Here is a 14,247-nt window from a genome sequence, read left to right on the forward strand (position 1 = left end):
AAGATATTTCCAGATTTGAACTTGAACAAAAGTTAATGCTGACAGCAGAGTTGACTAATGGTCAGAGCTGAGAAATGCAGACAGGCAGAGGGCAAGGATCACATCTCCTAAGACCCAGAAGGATGGGATTGATTTTGACAAACCCCAGAGGGTAGAGTTGATCTTTGGGGATTTGCCAGTCTTTGATTTCAGGGTTTAGTAAATATTTTGGTAGGAAGGGATGGTACCACAGGCTCTAACTAGCCTACGTGGGTTTTGTCCTCCTAATTGTTGCTCATGATCAGGGCTACTTGGTCCCCAGGTATCCCATACCTGCTAACTTGCCTCCGAGCCTCCACTCCAGAGGTTTTCTTTAAAATCCCAACTGTAAAGGCAAGACTGAAAGGAAGCCACCAATTCCTTTGCCTGTGACCTACTTGTACGCTCTGCCTTCAGAGATGAGAGCCCGATAAGCCGCCCACACCCACTGGCATGGGATTCGCCAGCCTGTCATTTTGGCTGAGAGGTAGACAGTTTCTGGCAAACTTAATAAGCAGATTTTCTCAGTGATAGGAAAATTCTTGCTTAGTGCCACTCTATTTCCCGTGGTTAAAGCCTTCAACCCAGAGAAGATAACAGAAGTCACCTGACCTGGTGAGAAGTGGAAATGAAAGAGGTTTTTTTTTTCTTATTTTTTTAACTTCTATTTTCTTAAAGGAGGAAGGCTTTTCCTTTAATAGACCAGGTTCACATAAGACAACTTGGGTTGGAATGATGAAACTGGCATGACATACCATATTACAGCATCACATAACCTTTTAGAGCAGCCAGAATTCACCTCACGTAGAGCATTTAAGGGCTTTCATGTCTTGGTTAACATTAAGTGCTTCCTCTGTCATTGTCACTCTACACGCATGCCCAGTGATAGACAAGGGAGGCTGTGAAAACCATCAAAGAGCAGAGGGCAATCAATGGAACCTAAACAAAATGTGGGGTTACTTCTGTGGATAACTCCAGTGAAAAGGAGTTCACATACCAGCAGCTCCTCCCCAGAAATCCCCGATCTCTAAGTCTTAGAAAAACCCAGGCTTTTAGGTTAGGTGAATGCCCCTTCACCTCATCCACAAAAGCTGGATCCTCAAAAGCTCTTTTACTTCCTAGTCTGGAGATGTCACCACTCCCACCATTCATAGCGCAGAAGCACTTGACCTGACAGGTACACCGCCTCCCCAGCTGTGGGGCTAAAGCAAGGTATTAGCTGGAAAGCGATTTTTCTGGTTGAAAATGTACAAATTCAGGAGTCAGCAGAAGCAGACTTTTGGGTTTCACTACAAATAAAAGGATATAATCTTGAACAATCTCTTTTCTTGTAATAGTCCAAGTAAACAAATGTCAGAGGCATTTTTGCAACTTAGTTGGTCTGCATTTCATCAGTTTGTCAGGAAGCTAAACAATATATCTATTAAAACTCATTAAAAACTTGGAAACTCTAATTCTGACTTTTATTTATAACTCAAGTACAGTGAGCTGGCACCAATCTTTTAGAGAGAAATTTTTTTTCCAAGAGAGACAGAGTATGACTCTGAGTCAAGACCAGATCGATTCCAGCTTTCTCAATTTATTAACTGCCTTTTTGTTTCTGTTCTTTCTGCTGCCACGTGGGGTCTGTCCTATTATTGGGCTGCTGGTTCCGGGTGAACCGGTCTTTCCCTGTGGAGACTGTGGAAAGGGAAGAGACATCATCCGGCAGTCCAAAGTCAGTTTGGGAGTGAGATGGGCCAGACCTCCATTCCAGCAATGAAAGCTAATATGCAATCAAAATTGTAGCCCTTTATTACCGGTCGGGATGGGGACAGGGGTGAAGACATCAAAGGCCATTTTATTAAGCCCATCAGTTAGGTAGTGACTTTGTCAAATCTGCTCTTGGTACCTTCATTTTGATTCTCCTTCATATAGAAGCAGATTTCAGCAAACTGTGAAGCTGGGGAGATCCCACCTGGGCCAAGGACATTGTATCTTCATTGGCCTCCCAGGCTTCACTCTTTCCCTGAAGCCCCTCAACAAAATGGTTTGATAAAACAAACAAACAACAGAAGCAAAAGCCACAATACACCGCAGAAATGTCCTAGGCTTTGTAAGCTGAAAATCTAGAACGTATGTACTTACTCTACTCCTCACTATATATGTGATTTTGACATATGACTTCAGTTTTGAAGCCTCAGCCTCTTCATATGTAAGAGGGATGTGCTAATATAATATTACATATCTTAGGGTGTTGCCTTGTGGATTCGAAACATCCTATCTCAAATGCCTCATTGTACTGCTTGGCACATGGCACATCCCAAATACAGAGAAGCTGTGATTAATATTTGTATATTGATATTCTGATAGTTTGCCAAATGCTTTTTCTGCGTCAGTTGAGATGATCATGCGGGGGGCTTTCCTTCATCCTGTTAATGTGGTGTGTTATATTGGTTAATTTTTGTATATTGAATTATCTTTGCATTCCAGGAATAACTCTCACTTGGCCATGGTATATGACCTTTTTAATAGGCTGTTGAATTCAGCTCGCTAGTAGTTTGTGGAGGATTTTTGCATCAATGTTCATAAAGAATATTGATCTGTAGTTTTCTTATAGCATTTTTGCTGGGTTTGCTAACAGGGTAATTCTGGCTTCATAGCATGAGTTAGGAAATGTTCTCACTTCTTCAAGTTTTTGGAACAGTTGAGGATCAATGTTAATTTTTCTTTAAAGGTTTGGTAGAATTCTCCAGTGAAGCCATTTGGCCCATGACTTTTCTTTTTGAGAGGTTTTGATTACTCTTCATATTAGTTATAAATCTACTCGTACTTTCTATTTATTCATGATTCAGATTTGGTAGATATGTATTTCTAGGAATTTGTCCATTTCATTTAGGTTATCCAATTTGTTGGCATACAAATGTTCATAATATTCTCTTATAGTTTTTATTTCTGAAAAATCAGTCATAATGTCCTGCTTGATTTCTGGTTTTAATTACATGAGTCTTCTCTTTTTTCTTAGTCAATCCATCTACAGGTTTGTCAGCCTTGTTGATCTTTTCAAAGAATCAAATTTTGGTTTCGTTGATTTTTCTCATTGTTTTTCTATTCTCTATTTTGTTTATCTCTCCTCTAATTTTTATTATTTCCTTCCTTTTGCTAGCTCTAGTTTGCTTTTCTTTTTCTAGTTCCTTAAAGAGTAAGTTAGGTTATTGATTTGAGATTTCTCTTTTTTTTTTTTTTTTTTGCGGTACGCGGGCCTCTCACTGTTGTGGCCTCTCCCATTGCAGAGCACAAGCTACGGACGCGCAGGCTCAGTGTCCATGGCTCACGGGCCCAGCCGCTCCGCGGCATGTGGGATCTTCCCGGACCGGGGCACAAACCTGTGTCCCCTGCAATGGCAGGTGGACTCTCAACCACTGCGCCACCAGGGAAGCCCTCTTTTTTTTAATGTAAGCATTTACAGCTATAAATTTCCCTCTTAGCACTGCTTCTCTGCATTAGTTAATTTTGGTATGTTATGTTTTTCATTATCTTTTTGTCTCAAGATATTTTCTAATCTCCCTTGTGATGTCTTCTTTGATTCATTGGTTTTTTTAAGAACATGTTGTTTAATTTGCACATATTTGTGGATTTTCCAGTTTTCCTTCTGTTATTGATTTCTAGCTTCATTCCAGGATGCTCAGAAAAGAAACTTTATATGATTTCAATCTTTTAAAATTTAATAAAATTTGTTTTGTGGTCTAACAGATCCTGGAGAATGCTCATGCTCAATTGAGAAAAATGGGTTTTCTGCTGTTGTTGGATGAGTGTTCTGTATATGTCTGATAGATTCTGTTGGTCTACAGTGTTGTTCAAGTCCACTGTTTCCTTATTGATCTTTTGTCTGGTTGTTCTATTCTTTATTGACAGTGGGGGCATTGAAGTCTCCTACTATTATCTTACAGTGTGTATTTCTCCCTTCAATTCTTTCAGTGTTTGCTTGATATATTTTAGAGCTCTGATGTTCATAATTGTTATATCTTCTTGATGAATTGATATTTTATCAATATATAATATCCTTCTTTGTCTCTTGTAATAATTTTTTACTTAAAGTCTATTTTCTCTAATATTAGTATAGCCACCCCAATTCTCTTTAGCTACTATTTGCATTAAATATCTTTTTCTTCCTTTCCCTTCCAACCTAATTCTGTCTTTAGAGATAAAGTAAAATTTGACATTTGATTATTATAATGTGTTAAGTCTGGGAATCAGATTTCCCCCCTTCCCCAGAATTTACTTTTCGTTGTTTGTTTGATTGTTGAAGGCTATGATAGTCCATTTGTTTTGAGACTTTTCCAAACCATTGTTGCAAAGTCTATTTCTTGCCATGTGTTCTCACTGAAATCTCTTTTACTTTAGTTTGTGCTCAACTAACGTTTTGATAGAAACTTCTTTGAATGCCAGGAGCTGAAACGGACAAAGAAAAAATACAGAGAGGAAAAAGAGAGAGAGCAATTACAACTCCCAGTCTTGGTAGACTGACTCTGTGCTGGGGTATTCCTTCTACTTAGTTAGGTTTTCTCTGAGGCTAGGAATCAGCCTTAGGTGAAACTTTTAGGTCTTCTTAGTTTTTCTTCTGAGCATATGTCCTACTTGGTTATGCATGTGGCTTTCTAGATTCCCCTATAAAAATGGCTGATTTTGAATCTCCTCATTTCCCAAAAAGTCTCATCTCACTTTCTCCTCTGGTCCTCAGATGGTCTACTGTATGTCTCCAGTGAGCATCTATTGCCCCAGGTTTCCGTGGGTGTGTAATCTCCTTGCAGCTTTTGTGAGCAGAGCCTACAGCTTTTCCTGCATGTGTTCTGCGTTATGAGAGCAAGAGACAGCGAGTCAGATCCTCCGGTATCCCCAGCCACGTTAGAACAGATATACACAATAATTTGTAAATAAGGTCTGCTCCCTCCCTGTGGTTTAAAGAGTGAAACTGGGAGCTGAGTTGCCACACTCAAGACCAAGACTGTTTCCATTCAGGCAAGGGTGGGTTTGGGTTTGTTTGTTTGTTTCTTGATGATTTTATGGAGGAACATGGAGCTTGGGGTTTCCTAGCCCACATTTTGCTGATTTCTTATCGTTATTATTTCATGTGAATTCATCACATACCAAAAATTGCACTGAACTTGTTATTTTCTCTTTGCCTTCCAGACCCACACTCCACCCTCCTCTGTTCTAGTCTGTGCCCTGCAGGCTGATCTGTACAGGCCACATCAATGGGTTCTCAGCCCCAGTGGGGTGAGAAGGAGGCTGTGCATTTAACTCTTTGCCTGCCGTATACACAGGTTGGCCACATCTTTCCATCAAATGTCACGGCTCTTCTCCAGTGACCCTTTCCTTAGAGCTGCCCACCCTGAGATCTGGAACTGGCACATTTTCCTTTAGACCTGGTGGTAACAAAGAGCTTACCAATCACCATCACCTTCTGCTACTTCAGCCCCAGGGTCCTTCAGCATCCTTTGTATACGTCCCTAAATCTTTCCAGATCTTTGTAAATCACTCTTTTGTTAACACTCCTCACTGAGTTTGAGAGTGCCATCTGTTTCCTGCTGGAACTCTAACACATTGTACTGTTGGCTGCTAATTTCTCTTTCTGAGAAATGCTTCTCATTTTGGTGAAATGTACTCAGATACCAGCATATTCAGGAGGCTACTTTGGGTGAAAAGATAGGAATTCACTTTCCTGAATGAGTTTGTAATATTTATCAGGATGATACTCAGCTTGGAGTTCAGAGAATGTCTCTCGTGTAACATGAAACTTGGTCGTGTAATCTGAGAGGTGAACAAATGTACAGCTCAATTCCCACAAGACAAGTGAATGAAGATTGCCCTCCTTTCATGGGTGGGCAGAGTGGGGCAGCAATCCTCCATCCATTGCAGTAACCTGTCCCACAGTAACCTGCCTTCCCATAAACTCAGAAGATGGGTGCCCAGGGAGATAGCTAGTGTCTCCTGCGTCTAGAAAAGAGCTGCCTATGAAGTGAGATCAAATATGTTAATTGCTCCTTCTCTAATTCATCTCCCTCACTGTTGACCTGTTGACAGTCTTCTTAAGCAGAGACCTGATGAGACCCATTTCCTTTGCCAGACACTTCCAGTGGCTGCCTTTGACTACAAAACAAAGAATGACAAACACTTACCATGTGGGCGGTCACCCTCACTCTCACCTCCCATGGCATGATTTATCAGGAAAGTGGCTTTCAGTCATAGACTGGTTTCCGTCACAGCTCTCCAGGTAGCCAGTACTGACACTGCTTTTCCTTCAAGGTAAGCATATGTTCCTACCTTGTCCTATAAGATAAAATATGTTCCAAATTCAAAAGCATAGCATAACACAATCTGGCCCCAATCTTCCATTCTAGCATCTCGGCATGTTTCCTCCTGCTCTTTTGTGCCGTGCATTTAGCCTTTTGCACCATTCATAGCACATATTGGGTGCTTGAAATATTCGTTAGGCTAACGTTGATACAGTCTTAGGAAATAAAGTTCTCTAAACACACACACACCTAACATTTAAATCTGAGCCAAATATGTTTAGAATATTGCAGTAGCACCAGAAATATTTATAAATTAGCTTGGAGCATTTGCCCATACATTTCTTTGTATATAGTTAAAGAGTAGAAAAGGTCTATTAGATGAATAGTTGGGAAATATATTCCTTATAGAGGAAAAGCTCTATGTTCAAGCCCAGTGTGCTTTGAATTGCCTCTTTCACGCAATGGCCCTGATGACATTGGTCTTCTCACAGCAGAGTGGCCAACGCATTCACATGTGAGGTCAAATTTTTCCATAGTTGTAGGTCAGCTCTCCAGACTGTAGCTGATGGTTTTTGAGACAAGCCCCAAAGCAAATGACAAATTCCTGCTGTTCTCCCAAGTTGTCTCCATTTACCTCTCCTTGGAAAAGCCAGTTACATCATTTATCTGCTGACTCTTTTTAGGTGTAAGCCTCTTAACACCATTGTACTGAATTTGCATTAGAATTTCAATGTCAGTTTCTTAAACAGAAGAGTGAAACAAAAACAGTATCTTTAAAAATCAGAGATTAAAGTTTTATAATGTATTTAGAAAAAAGAAATCGATTCTGAAGATAAACATAGACAACTACTAATCAATGCAATGGAGGGCATGGCAAGTTGATACTCAGGTGCATTTCATTCCACCAATATCCATTGAGAGACTGCTCTGTGTCAGAACTGAGCCGAAAGCTGGGAAAGGTTGGAGGTCAAAGGAGGCTACTACCGTCCTGAGCACGCAGGCTTGTGGGGATAGAAGGTGGGCACAAATTTTGTAACCCAATTATTTTGTTTTATTTTATCTTATTTATTTATTTTGGCCATGCCATGTGGCATGCAGGATCTTAGTTCCCAGACCAGGAATTGAACCTGTGCCCCCTGCAGTGGAAGCGTGGAGTCTTAACTGCTGGACCACCAGGGAAGTCCCTCAGTTATTAATTTTAAACTTCACTCTTTAGATGCTATTTTCAAGCTACCTTTTACAGAGCACTTACTGTGTGATGGGGAATTATTATTTTACCTGGATTACATCGTTGAAATCTCATGGCAGTTCTATAAAGTGGGTGTTACTCTTTCCACTTCAGAGATGAGGAAATCGAAACTCAGAAAGTATGGGTAACATACAGTTCAGTTAGCTAATAAACCCATGCTCTCAATGAGCCAGAAATTAATAACTGGAGTTATATTTTTAGACAGACAAACTTTGAAAACATTAAAACGTAATAAAATAGCTAAGGGTACAAATGCTCTTAAAACTGAATTGTCTGTTACTGGATAACAATTCAAGATATTCCAAATGTGTCGCAGTTGGTAGTTGACAACCCAAGAGCTACTTTTTGTTCAGAGGAATCTCTTTACCAAAATCTTTTTAAAACCCACTGGAAAATATTTTCAAAATCATTTTTTAAGTAGCAAAAATAAATTTAGATGCAGCAAAAAATAGTTGTTGATTTTGATCTCAGCACAGGATTTATCTTCATAAATAACCCAGGATGGTATGTGGATGTGTGGCCAAAAGTGATAAGATTATAGACTATCAACCAGAAACACAGTCACAATAGTGGAGTCTGGGAGTGCAGATTTTTTAGATTTGGCATATTTGAAATAGCTTTATTATTATTATTGTTTCAACATATCTTGAAAGTGGGAACAGTGGGCTAGGACAGAACAATACTGTTGCTATGGGGGACTTTGGTTTCTCAGTAACTTCCAACATAGGAACAGACTATGCATTCCAATTACTTCTATTAAGAAATGGCAACTGCTAGAATTTAGGAAATATGCCTCTTTTTCAATGAAGCTTTTCTAGAAGCCATAGAATAGGTGTTGTTGAGATCCTGAGAACAGCCTTCACAAGCTGAAGGACTGTGGTCCTACAGAGTGATCCAGGGCTGAAGTTTTATATGTAATCTTGTTTGCACAGAGGCTGGAAATAAGAAGATCAAGACAAGAAAAACTGCTGAACAAAACCTAAACTTCCTTCAAGAGCTCCCTGCATAAATGCAAAAAAGCAGAGTGGACCCAAATTGGAAGATGGCTCAAGAATCCCATAATCAAGATATACTCTATCAGGGAAAGAGTAACTAGGTCAGAAGCAGCAGGCCAGAGGCACTGAAGCATCTTTGGGAAGAAACAGAAAACCGAGAAACTTGAGTTGCTCTAATAAAGTCAGTCAACAGGAATGGGTCCCAGACCAGAAAGAGCAAACCCCTGTGAGCACACATGCACTTGTGCTGTGGGCCTGGGGGGGTGGGGGGGACCCAGAAGGTGGGGACAGGGATCCCACCAGTTTACCAGGCGGTATAATCTAGAGGGTAAGCAAACCTGCCCCAGAGGTAGGCAACAGCAGGTTCAAGTAGTGAAAACGCTTTTGAACCTGGGGGAGAAAGCAATTGTCAGTTTTAATCTTGCAACAGGATTTATTCAGTTTGTGTATATATACATGTGACCCAAAGTGCAGAGAATAGGATTTCAACTGGAAATACAAATTCAGTGATTCAAGTTCTACCATCTACCAGCTATGTGACCTTGAGCACTTTGTTGCACTTTGTCAGCCTCAGTTTCCTCATCTGTAAAATGGAGATATCAGAGAACCTAATTCATAGGCTTCTTGTAAGCAGTGAGATAAGAGTTTAACACAGCCTGGCCCTTAGTAAGTATTTCATCTCATTCAATATTACTATTATCATCAAAGACCTATGTTGCATATCTAGACAGTAAATCTTGCCCTTAATTTGCCACAATTTGCCAAGTTTAAAAAATTACTATCTGTTTTCCCCTCTGTTCCCTCCCTAGCTATGTTCTGACCTTGAAGAATTTACCTGGGATGTAAATAAAGTCTCATTTCCTGCAAGTGAAATAATTGTGTCCTATAGTAGGTTCCTCCTCACATATTTTCAGAAGATCCTCTTCTGAAATCCCACCAGAACTTCTCCAAGGCTGACCTAAACCCAAATGGTCAGTTGGTACTACAGGCTCCAATCAGAGAAAACAAAAAAGGACAACCTTCTAGGGTAGCTTCTAGAGGGCAGAGACTCTCCTTCTGTGATTCTCTTTCACAGCCCCTAGAAGCCAGCTCTCGTCGGGGGTGAAGACGGCCAGCATCCATGGAAAGGTGGGGTGAGTGGTAAGAACCTTCTTCAGCCGTGCAGGCAGAGACTGGCTCCAGTACTGTGTGCTCTTTTCCTCACGATCCAGAGACAGGACAGGTAGGCAAGCAGGAAATAGAGGATACCATCACACCTAGACCCCAGAAATGTTTCCAGTCCATCTGGATCCACTTAAGGATGTCCCAATCTACACTCATGTTTTTCAAACAGGGTTTACAGAGGATCCTGAGGACCACAGAGACTGATGCTGTGGGACGTGGCAGGATCTTTACCACGACCTCCTCCCGTGGCCGGGGTCTGCCTCCTCAGCCCTGCTCTTACTCTATCTGAACTTTTGGCACTTTTCTTCCTGCCGTGCCCTTGCTGTCATCTTATCTCCACTGCACCGGAGGAGGACGCTTACGTAGGCTGGACCGGGTCCCACCCTTCAGTCAGGATGTTAACCAGGTGTTTCAAAATCACCCTGGAGGAATGTGGGCTGTGGTCCAGGGTGATTCCTCCCCCGCTTCCTCCTTCCCTCCTCCCTCTCTTCCTTTCCTCCTTCCTGCCAATGTGTTATTGACTATCTGTTATATGCCTGGCACTGACTTTGTTCATTATCTGAGTTTACACTAAGCTCTTAAATTTGAAGATGACGGTAAATAGTGTTGAAAGCACCTTGAACAGGAAGAAAATTTATGAGTGTGTTGAATAAATGCACTGGAGGTAATTAGAAAAATGGTGAAGTGACTTGGACTCAAATAAGTTTAGACTCAAGGGAGCATGGGGCAAACAGCCAACCACTGGGAGAGCAGGTGGGGTGAGACTAACAGGGCAAAAAGAGATCAACAAGGCAAGTTAAAGGTATTTGTTGAGTGCCCCCCATTCATTCTGACCTGCGCCAAGGACTATGGGAGCTGAGAGAAAAGTGGAAAAGATGCTGTGTGGGTCTTGGGGCAGATGTCACTTTGGATCTGCTGACCAATACACTCTGCGTGGATTTCCCCGGATTCCCAGCCACTGCTGAGGTTTAGCGGTTCCCCAGGAAGGAGTAAGTTTCCTACGTAGTGAATCACCCAGTGTGAAAGAGAATTTTCCTGACCTCAGCTTCCGAGCAGCTCATTGAGACTTTACTACTCGAAAGGGCATTGGAGCATAACACCACCATAGCCCACACTTTATTTATGTTGGGGGGTATTTTTCAAAGGGACATTTGGACCAAAAGTGGCCCATGACTCCTGGAAATCCTGAGTAGTGACTTGGCATCTTAGGAATCTGTCTGCCGTGCTTCGTGGAAGGGTCTTGAAGGGTCTGGTTCTGTCTGGAGAACAAAAGTGATGGTCATTAATGTGAAAATGTAACCCTACTTACTCTCCTTCCTCTAATAAATGGCCCATAATCCAAGTAAAAGCACTTAAAGCCCTTGGATATCTAGATATATTGCTTAAAATCAATTTGCTTTTATTGGTCTAATTCTATTAACTTTGGATGTTGGAGCCACAGTGCAGAGTTGCAGTGCTTCGACAAGTACTTGCAGGTCCTCAATATTTTACTTTTTCTATTCCCACTTCTTTCCAGTGGAGCCTAATATCTTCCAGTCCCAGGCTTGCAGGTCCATGCTCATCTCGGTGATTGACCCCAAAATATTTACTTATAACATTTATAAAAACACCCTGCATGCCAAAAGCCGCTAGCTGCAGGAAAGTGATAAAATATAAAAATATTTTATCAGCCAGTGGGAATTCCCTTACATGTTAAATCAAAGGCTCGATCAGAGGGCCCACAGTGACCTTGGAAGGCCAGCAGATTCAAACCATATTGAAGGACGACAGCAGGAGGGAACGCCTGCAGGGAACCCACTCAGGTCAGGGCCCCTTCATGTCCCCCAGGAAACAGCCTGAAGGAGATTTCAGCTGTATTGTCTAGGGGCTCAGGGGCAGATGTGTCAAGGCCCCGTGTGGCTTTTCCATGGGGTTTTTGTAGCTTGTCATGGCTCTCCAGGGCCATCCCACCTGTGACACCTACTCTGTTCCTCTCCATTTCTACCTGCAAGACTTAGTCTGTTTCTCTAAAAGCGGCACCATAGAAGTTTTCTCCTTTTTTTTTCTTTTCTTTTTCTGTTTTGATTTTTTTCCCCGGCTTTATTGAGATGTAATTGGCATATAACGTTATGTAAGTTTAGGGTGTACAGTGTGATGGTTTGATCTTCGTAGATGTTGCTAAATGTTTACCACAATAAGGTTAGTTAACACATCCTTCACCTAGCGTTTGTGGAGGATTTCTAGGGAAGAAGTGCTATAGGAGTGGTAGAGAAAGTGATGTAGTGGGAAAAACACCACAGGGTAAATAGTTCTGGATTCCAGCCTTCACCCTGCTGCTGCATATCTTGACTAAGTCATTGCACATTTCTGGAAGTTGGATGTATTTGTGGTTTTCAGCCTTAGTGGTTCCAGGAAGTACCCCTAGCTTAGAGAGGGGGTGACATGGAGCAGTTGGGTTTCTAGCCCCTCCCCATTCCCATGTCAATCAGCTCTGCCTTATCAATATTACATTCTGGATTACATGTAATATTTAATTCACAAAAAAAGTATCTTACTGTTAAAAAGAAAAGTTTAAAACCCACTGGACCAAAAAGACATTCCTATTCCATATTAACATAATTTGGTGCTCAGTAGTATTCCAGACTCTAATTTCCCTCTCCTTGGCATTCCCCACTAAAAGCTGATCAAAACTGATCTGGAGCTGTCAGGGCATAAGCACCAGGACGAGGTCCACCTGAGAGGTGAGGTTGGGTGGCATGATTCAGGGAGAATTACTGCTTCTGCAGAGGATGGTGTAATTCCACAAGCTTCAAGCCGAGCCATTTGGCAGAATGTCTTTCTCTCCTTTGGAGTTTCTTTCTACAAGAATGGTACCAAAGCAGCGTACTGAGTCCCGATGGTGTGCCCAAGTTGTTTTTGTTTTTCTGTTTTTTTTTTTTTAAACTGAAACAGGTCCCTTCCCAGGACTCAGGAAATCCTGGAGGATTATACTGGGACACATGTGAGTGGCAGGCACTGTGATAACAGAGCCACTTAGCACCTCGCTGTGAAGCTTTGCTATGAGGCAAGCTTGTCCTGAGGTGCTCTCTCCCAGTTGGCTGCTCAGGACTTTATGTAAACAGATTCCTGAGAAATCTACCAAAGGAGCTGATCCAAATCCCAGTAGTGAATGCCACTGGCCCAGCTACATTTATCATATTCTCCTCTTTGTTCCAAAGTCCTCATTTTAAGCCACACAGAATGGTTTAAAATCATTCCATTAACAAATCATTTTCTCATTCACTTTCCATCATGCTAGATGTCCCGCCTAAGTTTTGTCCTGTATTCAATGTCTGTCAACAAGGTAACACTGACTCAAAATTCTATTACCAATTCAAATTAAAGGTGACAAAAGCAGGTTTTGCTGGGTAATGCATAAGGAACTTTGCAATCCAACTGCTCAGTATTACCTATAATCTAACATCAAAACACAGTTTTTATTAACACATTATTGTTTGTTCTTCCATATCTTCTCTATGTGCACATAACATTATTCTACAGCAGTAAGCTCATACAATAAAGTTTTAAAATCTGCTGTTTTGACTTTAAAAAACAGAGCCTGATCATTTGCCCATGTTAATTAATATTCTTCTATAATTTTTAATGGCTATGTAAGGTGTGTAATTTATTTAACTCATTTCTCAATTCTCCTAAAGTTGGAAAACTCTTCTGATTGTAACTGCTAAGATGTTACAATTTTTTTGATCATAAAAATCCTGAGATGAATATACTTATACCTTCATCCTCATTCTTTTGTTTCGTTTTGTTTGCGGTACGCAGGCCTCTCACTGCTGTGGCCTCTCCCGTTGCGGAGCACAGGCTCCGGATGCACAGGCTCAGCGGCCATGGCTCACGGGCCTAGCCGCTCTGCGGCATGTGGGATCTTCCCGGACCGGGGCACGAACCCGTGTCCCCTGCATCGGCAGGCGGGCTGTCAACCACTGCGCCACCAGGGAAGCCCCATCCTCATTCCTATAGTTGGAATTCCAGTGGCAGAGGGAGTGTTTTTAATAAATATTAAATATTTGTAATAAATATTGCCAAATTTTCCTATGGAAGGATAAATCTATACTTCTGCTACCATTTTTTTTCTTGTTTCCCTGCACCCTAGCCAACATTGGGCATTACCATTTTTAATCTTTACCAATTGATGGAGGGGGGGATTGTATCTTATTCTTGCCTTAATTTGAAATTCTGTCTGTTGTAGTAAAAGTGAACATTGTATCAAATATGTATTGACCATCTGTATTTCTTCTTTGGGCAGTGTCTACTCATGTCTTTTCCCATTTTCCTGTTGTTGCACTTGTTTATTAATCATTGATTTCTAAGGACTCATTATATTTTAAGGATCTTAATCTTCTATCTGATATGTATGCAACAAATATTTTTTCCAGTGCTCTAAACCTAAAAATGTTACTTAGGTTATTCATGCTAAAAATGATAAAAACTGTTGATTGTTTTTTAAATTGTATTTCCTTTTGGTATGCTTAAAAAGGTGCTTCTGCACTCCCAAGATTATATATTGATT

The 14,247-nt window shown here is 41.2% G+C and overlaps 1 protein-coding gene across 2 annotated transcripts in view; it reads right to left on the reverse strand.

Annotated features, from left to right (window-relative positions):
• COG6 (component of oligomeric golgi complex 6) overlaps positions 1–14,247 on the reverse strand; it is a 174,757-nt gene that overhangs the window by 3,242 nt on the left and 157,268 nt on the right. The window contains exons 20-21 of one of the 2 annotated variants that reach the window (XR_003791690.1): positions 6,177–6,327; positions 3,509–4,449 (exon numbers count right to left, since the gene is read on the reverse strand). The gene's annotated coding sequence lies outside the window, so the exon portion shown is untranslated. Of the gene's footprint in view, positions 1–3,508; positions 4,450–6,176; positions 6,328–14,247 lie in introns of those variants that run through there. The other variant, XR_003791691.1, reaches the window with a different exon arrangement.

This window comes from Monodon monoceros, unplaced genomic scaffold (genome assembly GCF_005190385.1).
Source record: "Monodon monoceros isolate NGI ecotype Baffin Bay Population unplaced genomic scaffold, NGI_Narwhal_1 Super_Scaffold_8, whole genome shotgun sequence".
NCBI lineage: Eukaryota > Metazoa > Chordata > Mammalia > Artiodactyla > Monodontidae > Monodon > Monodon monoceros.